Here is a 7,500-nt window from a genome sequence, read left to right as displayed (position 1 = left end):
CGCACACACACACGCCTGCATACACCTGTACTCACACACACACCCCTGCATACACCTGTACACACACACACGCCTGCATACACCTGTAGACACACACACACCCCTGCACACACACACAGACACACACACCCCTCCCTACACCTCTACACACACATACCCATGCAACACCTGTACACACACACAACCCTGCACACACACACCTCTGCACACACACACAACCCTGCATACACCTGTACACACAGACACACACACCCCTGCATAATCTCTACACACACCCCTCCCCACACCTCTACACACACACTCACCCCTGCATACACCTCTACACACACACACCCCTGCATACATCTGTACACCCCCCTGCCTACACCTGTACACACACACACAGGGGGGGACACTCCTTCAGACACATGTATGCGCCGAATAGGCAGACACCCGCACAAGGCAATGCGCTCTCTCTCTCTTTTCCCTCACTCTCGCTCTGTTTCTCTGCACCTGCACCGTGCTAAATTGCCCCTTCGTGTCCAAAGATGTGCAGGTTAGGTGGATTGGCCGTGCTAAATTGTCCCTTAGTGTCCAAAGATGTGCGGGTTAAGTGGATTGGCCGTGCTAAATTGTCCATTAGTGTCCAAAGATGTGCAGGTTAGGTGGATTGGCCGTGCTAAATTGTCCCTTAGTGTCCAAAGATGTACAGGTTAGGTGGATTGGCCATGCTAAATTGTCCCTTAGTGTCCAAAGATGTGCGGGTTAGGTGGATTGGCCGTGCTAAATTGTCCCTTAGTGTCCAAAGATGTGGTTAGGAGGATTGGCCGTGCTAAATTGTCCCTTAGCGTCCAAAGATGTGCGGGTTAGGTGGATTGGCCGTGCTAAATTGTCCCTTAGTGTCCAAAGATGTGGTTAGGAGGATTGGCCGTGCTAAATTGATTTTAGTGTCCAAAGATGTGCAGGTTAGGTGGATTGGCCGTGCTAAATTGCCCCTTAGTGTCCAAAGATGTGCAGGTTAGGTGGATTGGCCGTGCTAAATTGCCCCTTAGTGTCCAAAGATGTGCGGGTTAGGTGGATTGGCCGTGCTAAAATGTCCCTTAGTGTCCAAAGATGTGCAGGTTAGGAGGATTGGCTGTGCTAAATTGGCCCTTAGTGTCCAAAGATGTGCAGGTTAGGTGGATTGGCCGTGCTAAATTGCCCCTTAGTATCCAAAGATGTGCAGGTTAGGTGGATTGGCCATGCTAAATTGCCCCTTAGTATCCAAAGATGTGCGGGTTAGGTGGATTGGCCGTGCTAAATTGTCCCTTAGTGACCAAAGATGTGCAGGTTAGGAGGATTGGCCGTGCTAAATTGGCCCTTAGTGTCCAAAGATGTGCAGGTTAGGAGGATTGGCCGTGCTAAATTGGCCCTTAGTGTCCAAAGATGTGCAGGTTAGGTGGATTGGCCGTGTTAAAATGTCCCTTAGTGTCCAAAGATGTGCAGGTTAGGAGGATTGGCCATGCTAAATTGGCCATTAGTGTCCAAAGATGTGCAGGCTAGGTGGATTGGCTGTGCTAAATTGGCCCTTAGTGTCCAAAGATGTGCAGGCTAGGCGGATTGGCCGTGCTAAATTGTTCCCTAGTGTCCAAAGACGTGGTTAGGTGGATTGGCTGTGCTAAATTGTCCCTGAGTGACCAAAGATGTGCGGGTTAAGTGGATTGGCCGTGCTAAATTGTCCCTTAGTGTCCAAAGACGTGGTTAGGTGGATTGGCCGCGCTAAATTGTCCCTTAGTGTCCCAAGATGTGCAGGTTAGGTGGATTGGCCGTGCTAAATTGCCCCTTAGTATCCAAAGATGTGCGGGTTAGGTGGATTGGCCGTGCTAAATTGTCCCTTAGTGACCAAAGATGTGCAGGTTAGGAGGATTGGCCGTGCTAAATAGGCCCTTAGTGTCCAAAGATGTGCAGGTTAGGTGGATTGGCCGTGCTAAATTGTCCCTTAGTGACCAAAGATGTGCAGGTTAGGAGGATTGGCCGTGCTAAATAGGCCCTTAGTGTCCAAAGATGTGCAGGTTAGGTGGATTGGCCGTGCTAAATTGTCCCTTAGTGTCCAAAGATGTGAGGTGAGGTGGATTGGCCGTGCTAAATTGTCCCTTAGTGACCAAAGATGTGCAGGTTAGGAGGATTGGCCGTGTTAAATTGTCCCTTAGTGTCCAAAGATGTACAGGTTAGGTGGATTGTCCGTGCTAAATAGGCCCTTAGTGTCCAAAGATGTGCAGGTTAGGTGGATTGACAGTGCTAAATTGTCCCTTAGTGTCCAAAGATGTGCAGGTTAGGTGGATTGGCCGTGCTAAATTGTCCCTTAGTGTCCAAAGATGTGCAGGTTAGGTGGATTGACAGTGCTAAATTGTCCCTTAGTGTCCAAAGATGTGCAGGTTAGGTGGATTGGCTGTGCTAAATTGTCCCTTAGTGTCCAAAGATGTGCAGGTTAGGTGGATTGGCTGTGCTAAATTGCCCCTTAGTGTCCAAAGATATGCAGGTTAGGTGGATTGACCGTGCTAAATTGTCCCTTAGTGTCCAAAGATGTGCGGTTAGGTGGATTGGCCGTGCTAAATTGTCCCTTAGTGTCCAAAGATGTGCGGGTTAAGTGGATTGACCGTGCTAAATTGTCCCTTAGTGTCCAAAGATGTGCAGGTTAGGTGGATTGGCCGTGCTAAATTATCCCTTCGTGTCCAAAGATGTGCAGGTTAGGTGGATTGGCTGTGCTAAATTGTCCCTTAGTGTCCAAAGATGTACAGGTTAGATGGATTGGCCGTGCTAAATTGTCCCTTAGTGTCCAAAGATGTGTGAGTTGGGTGGATTGGTCATGCTAAATTGTCCCTTAGTGTCCAAAGATGTGCAGGTTAGGTGGATTGGCCGTGCTAAAAAGTCCCTTAGTGTCCAAAGATGTGCAGGTTAGGAGGATTGGCCGTGCTAAATTGGCCCTTAGTGTCCAAAGGTGTGCAGGTTAGGTGGATTGGCCATGCTAAAATGTCCCTTAGTGTCCAAAGATGTGCAGGTTAGGAGGATTGGCCGTGCTAAATTGGCACTTAGTGTCCAAAGATGTGCAGGTTAGGAGGATTGGCCGTGCTAAATTGGCCCTTAGTGTCCAAAGATGTGCAGGCTAGGTGGATTGGCCGTGCTAAATTGTCCCTTAGTGTCCAAAGATGTGCAGGTTAGGTGGATTGGCCATGCTAAATTGTCCCTTAGTATCCAAAGATGTGCGGGTTAGGTGGATTGGCCGTGCTAAATTGCCCCTTAGTATCCAAAGATGTGCAGGTTAGGTGGATTGGCCGTGCTAAATTGCCCCTTAGTATCCAAAGATGTGCGGGTTAGGTGGATTGGCCGTGCTAAATTGTCCCTGAGTGACCAAAGATGTGCGGGTTAAGTGGATTGGCCGTGCTAAATTGTCCCTTAGTGTCCAAAGATGTGCAGGTTAGGTGGATTGGCCGTGCTAAATTGTCCCTTAGTGTCCAAAGATGTGCAGGTTAGGTGGATTGGCCGTGCTAAATTGCCCCTTAGTGTCCAAAGATGTGCGGGTTAGGTGGATTGGCCGTGCTAAATTGTCCCTTCGTGCTAAATTGTCCCTTAGTGTCCAAAGATGTGCGGGTTAGGTGGATTGGCCGTGCTAAATTGTCCCTTCGTGTCCAAAGATGTGCAGGTTAGGTGGATTGAACGTGCTAAAATGTCCCTTAGTGTCCAAAGATGTGCAGGTTAGGTGGATTGGCCGTGCTAAATTGTCCCATAGTGTCCAAAGATGTGCGCGTTAGGTGGATTGGCTGTGCTAAATTGTCCCTTAGTGTCCAAAGATGTGCAGGTTAGGTGGATTGGCTGTGCTAAATTGTCCCTTAGTGTCCAAAGATGTGCAGGTTAGGTGGATTGGCCGCGCTAAATTGTCCCTTAGTGTCCAAAGATATGCAAGGTAGGTGGATTGGCCACGCTAAATTGTCCCTTAGTGTCCAAAGATGTGCAGGTTAGGTGGATTGGCTGTGCTAAATTGTCCCTTAGTATCCAAAGATGTGCAGGTTAGGTGGATTGGCCGCGCTAAATTGTCCCTTAGTGTCCAAAGATGTGCAGGTTAGGTGGATTGGCCGAGCTAAATTGTCCCTTAGTGTCCAAAGATGTGCAGGTTAGGTGGATTGGCCGTCCTAAATTGTCCCTTAGTGTCCAAAGATGTGCAGGTTAGGTGGATTGGCCACGCTAAATTGGTCCCTTAGTGTCCAAAGATGTGCAGGTTAGGTGGATTGGCCGTGCTAAATTGCCCTTAGTGTCCAAAGATGTGCGGGTTAGGTGGATTGGCCGTGCTAAATTGCCCCTTAGTGTCCAAAGATGTGCAGGTTAGGTGGATTGGCCGTGCTAAATTGTCCCTGAGTGTCCAAAGATGTGGTTAGGTGGATCGGCCGTGCTAAATTGTCCCTTAAAGTGTCCAAAGATGTGCAGGTTAGGTGGTTTGGCCACGCTAAATTGTCCCTTAGAGTCCAAAGATGTGCAGGTTAGGTGGATTGGCCGTGCTAAATTGTCCCTTAGTGTCCAAAGATGTGCGGGTTAGGTGGATTGGCCGTGCTAAATTGTCCCTTAGTGTCCAAAGATGTGCGGGTTAAGTGGATTTGCCGTGCTAAATTGTCCCTTAGTGGCCAAAGATGTGCAGGTTAGGTGGATTGGCCGTGCTAAATTGTCCCTTAGTGTCCAAAGATGTGCGGGTTAAGTGGATTGGCCGTGCTAAATTGTCCCTTAGTGGCCAAAGATGTGCAGGTTAGGTGGATTGGCCGTGCTAAATTGTCCCTTAGTGTCCAAAGATGTGCAGGTTAGGTGGATTGGCCGTGCTAAATTGTCCCTTAAGTGTCCAAAAATGTGGTTAGGTGGATCGGCCGTGCTAAATTGCCCCTTAGTGTCCAAAGATGTGTAGGTTAGGTGGATTGGCCGTGCTAAATTGTCCCTTAGTGTCCAAAGATGTGGTTAGGTGGATCGGCCGTGCTAAATTGCCCCTTAGTGTCCAAAGATGTGCAGGTTAGGGGGATTGGCCGCGCTAAATTGTCCCTTAGTGACCAAAGATGTGCAGGTTAGGTGGATTGTCCGTGCTAAATTGTCCCTTAGTGACCAAAGATGTGCAGGTTAGGTGGATTGGCCGTGCTAAATTGTCCCTTAAGTGTCCAAAAATGTGGTTAGGTGGATCGGCCGTGCTAAATTGCCCCTTAGTGTCCAAAGATGTGCAGGTTAGGTGGATTGGCCGTGCTAAATTGTCCCTTAGTGACCAAAGATGTGCAGGTTAGGTGGATTGTCCGTGCTAAATTGTCCCTTAGTGTCCAAAGATGTGCAGGTTAGGTGGATTGGCCGTGCTAAATTGTCCCTTAGTGTCCAAAGATGTGCAGGTTAGGTGGATTGGCTCTGCTAAATTGACCCTTAGTGACCAAAGATGTGCGGGTCAGGTGGATTGGCCGTGCTAAATTGCCCCTTGGTGTCCAAAGATGTACAGGTTAGGTGGATTGGCCGTCCTAAATTGTCCCTTAGTGTCCAAAGATGTGCAGGTTAGGTGGATTGGCCACGCTAAATTGGTCCCTTAGTGTCCAAAGATGTGCAGGTTAGGTGGATTGGCCGTGCTAAATTGCCCTTAGTGTCCAAAGATGTGCGGGTTAGGTGGATTGGCCGTGCTAAATTGCCCCTTAGTGTCCAAAGATGTGCAGGTTAGGTGGATTGGCCGTGCTAAATTGTCCCTGAGTGTCCAAAGATGTGGTTAGGTGGATCGGCCGTGCTAAATTGTCCCTTAGTGTCCAAAGATGTGCAGGTTAGGTGGTTTGGCCACGCTAAATTGTCCCTTAGAGTCCAAAGATGTGCAAGTTAGGTGGATTGGCCGTGCTAAATTGTCCCTTAGTGTCCAAAGATGTGCGGGTTAGGTGGATTGGCCGTGCTAAATTGTCCCTTAGTGTCCAAAGATGTGCGGGTTAAGTGGATTGGCCGTGCTAAATTGTCCCTTAGTGGCCAAAGATGTGCAGGTTAGGTGGATTGGCCGTGCTAAATTGTCCCTTAGTGTCCAAAGATGTGCGGGTTAAGTGGATTGGCCGTGCTAAATTGTCCCTTAGTGGCCAAAGATGTGCAGGTTAGGTGGATTGGCCGTGCTAAATTGTCCCTTAGTGTCCAAAGATGTGCAGGTTAGGTGGATTGGCCGTGCTAAATTGTCCCTTAAGTGTCCAAAAATGTGGTTAGGTGGATCGGCCGTGCTAAATTGCCCCTTAGTGTCCAAAGATGTGTAGGTTAGGTGGATTGGCCGTGCTAAATTGTCCCTTAGTGTCCAAAGATGTGGTTAGGTGGATCGGCCGTGCTAAATTGCCCCTTAGTGTCCAAAGATGTGCAGGTTAGGGGGATTGGCCGCGCTAAATTGTCCCTTAGTGACCAAAGATGTGCAGGTTAGGTGGATTGGCCGTGCTAAATTGTCCCTTAAGTGTCCAAAAATGTGGTTAGGTGGATTGGCCGTGCTAAATTGCCCCTTAGTGTCCAAAGATGTGCAGGTTAGGTGGATTGGCCGTGTTAAATTGTCCCTTAGTGTCCAAAGATGTACAGGTTAGGTGGATTGGCCGTGCTAAATTGTCCCTTAGTGTCCAAAGATGTGCGGGTTAGGTGGATTGTCCGTGCTAAATTGTCCCTTAGTGACCAAAGATGTGCAGGTTAGGTGGATTGTCCGTGCTAAATTGTCCCTTAGTGTCCAAAGATGTGCAGGTTAGGTGGATTGGCTCTGCTAAATTGATCCTTAGTGACCAAAGATGTGCGGGTCAGGTGGATTGGCCGTGCTAAATTGCCCCTTGGTGTCCAAAGATGTACAGGTTAGGTGGATTGGCCGTACTAAACTGTCCCTTGGTGTCCAAAAAGGTCAGTTGGGGTAACTGGGTTACGGGGAGAGGGTGGGGGTGTGGCTGCTCTTTCCAAGGGCCGGTGCAGACTCGATGGGCCGAATGGCCTGCTTCTGCGCTCTAAATTCTATGATTCCCATTTTCAGGTTCAGCCCACCAACCCCCCACTTGACCCGGAATTCTCTTCTCCCCCTCGCTCCGCCGCCAGGGGAGATAGTGGGCGTGATTCTCCCTGCGCCAGGCCGCGCCCGGGGGCCGCCGGTTCTCTGGCCCGGACGGGTCGGGCGGCCGCGCGGAAAATGCAGAGTCCCGCCGGTACCGTCCACACCTGCTCGCTGCCGGCGGGAACTCTGCACGAAGGGTCAGGGAGGCGGCCTCCGGCGGGGGGGGGCGGGGGGGTCAGGCCCGCGATCGGGGCCCACCGATCGGCGGGTCGGCCTCTCCCCCTCCCTGCGCCCGTTTCGCACCGTCCCGAAACGCGACGGCGCGAACACTCTGCCCGCCCCCCCCCCCCGATCGGAGAATCGCGCCCAGCTTTTCTCTCTATCAACCCCCTCGGAAACGGAAAACGTCTTAACCCCTCCTCGATCGGATTCCTCCCTCCCCCTGAATCTTCCGCACTCGAGGGAAGACGGACTTAGGCGCAGCGGCCAGAGTCAGC

The 7,500-nt window shown here is 50.4% G+C and overlaps 1 protein-coding gene across 1 annotated transcript in view; it reads right to left on the bottom strand.

Moving 5' to 3' along the window:
* The window catches only part of LOC140405777 (myocyte-specific enhancer factor 2D homolog), a gene marked incomplete at its 3' end in the record, with an annotated part of 266,783 nt that overhangs the window by 7,569 nt on the left and 251,714 nt on the right, over positions 1 to 7,500 (bottom strand). The gene's annotated exons all lie outside the window — the stretch shown is intronic.

Source organism: Scyliorhinus torazame, unplaced genomic scaffold (genome assembly GCF_047496885.1).
Source record: "Scyliorhinus torazame isolate Kashiwa2021f unplaced genomic scaffold, sScyTor2.1 scaffold_214, whole genome shotgun sequence".
Classification (NCBI taxonomy): domain Eukaryota; kingdom Metazoa; phylum Chordata; class Chondrichthyes; order Carcharhiniformes; family Scyliorhinidae; genus Scyliorhinus; species Scyliorhinus torazame.
The sequence above is the reverse complement of the archived record's forward strand: the minus strand, read 5'-3'. Positions and strand labels throughout refer to the sequence as shown.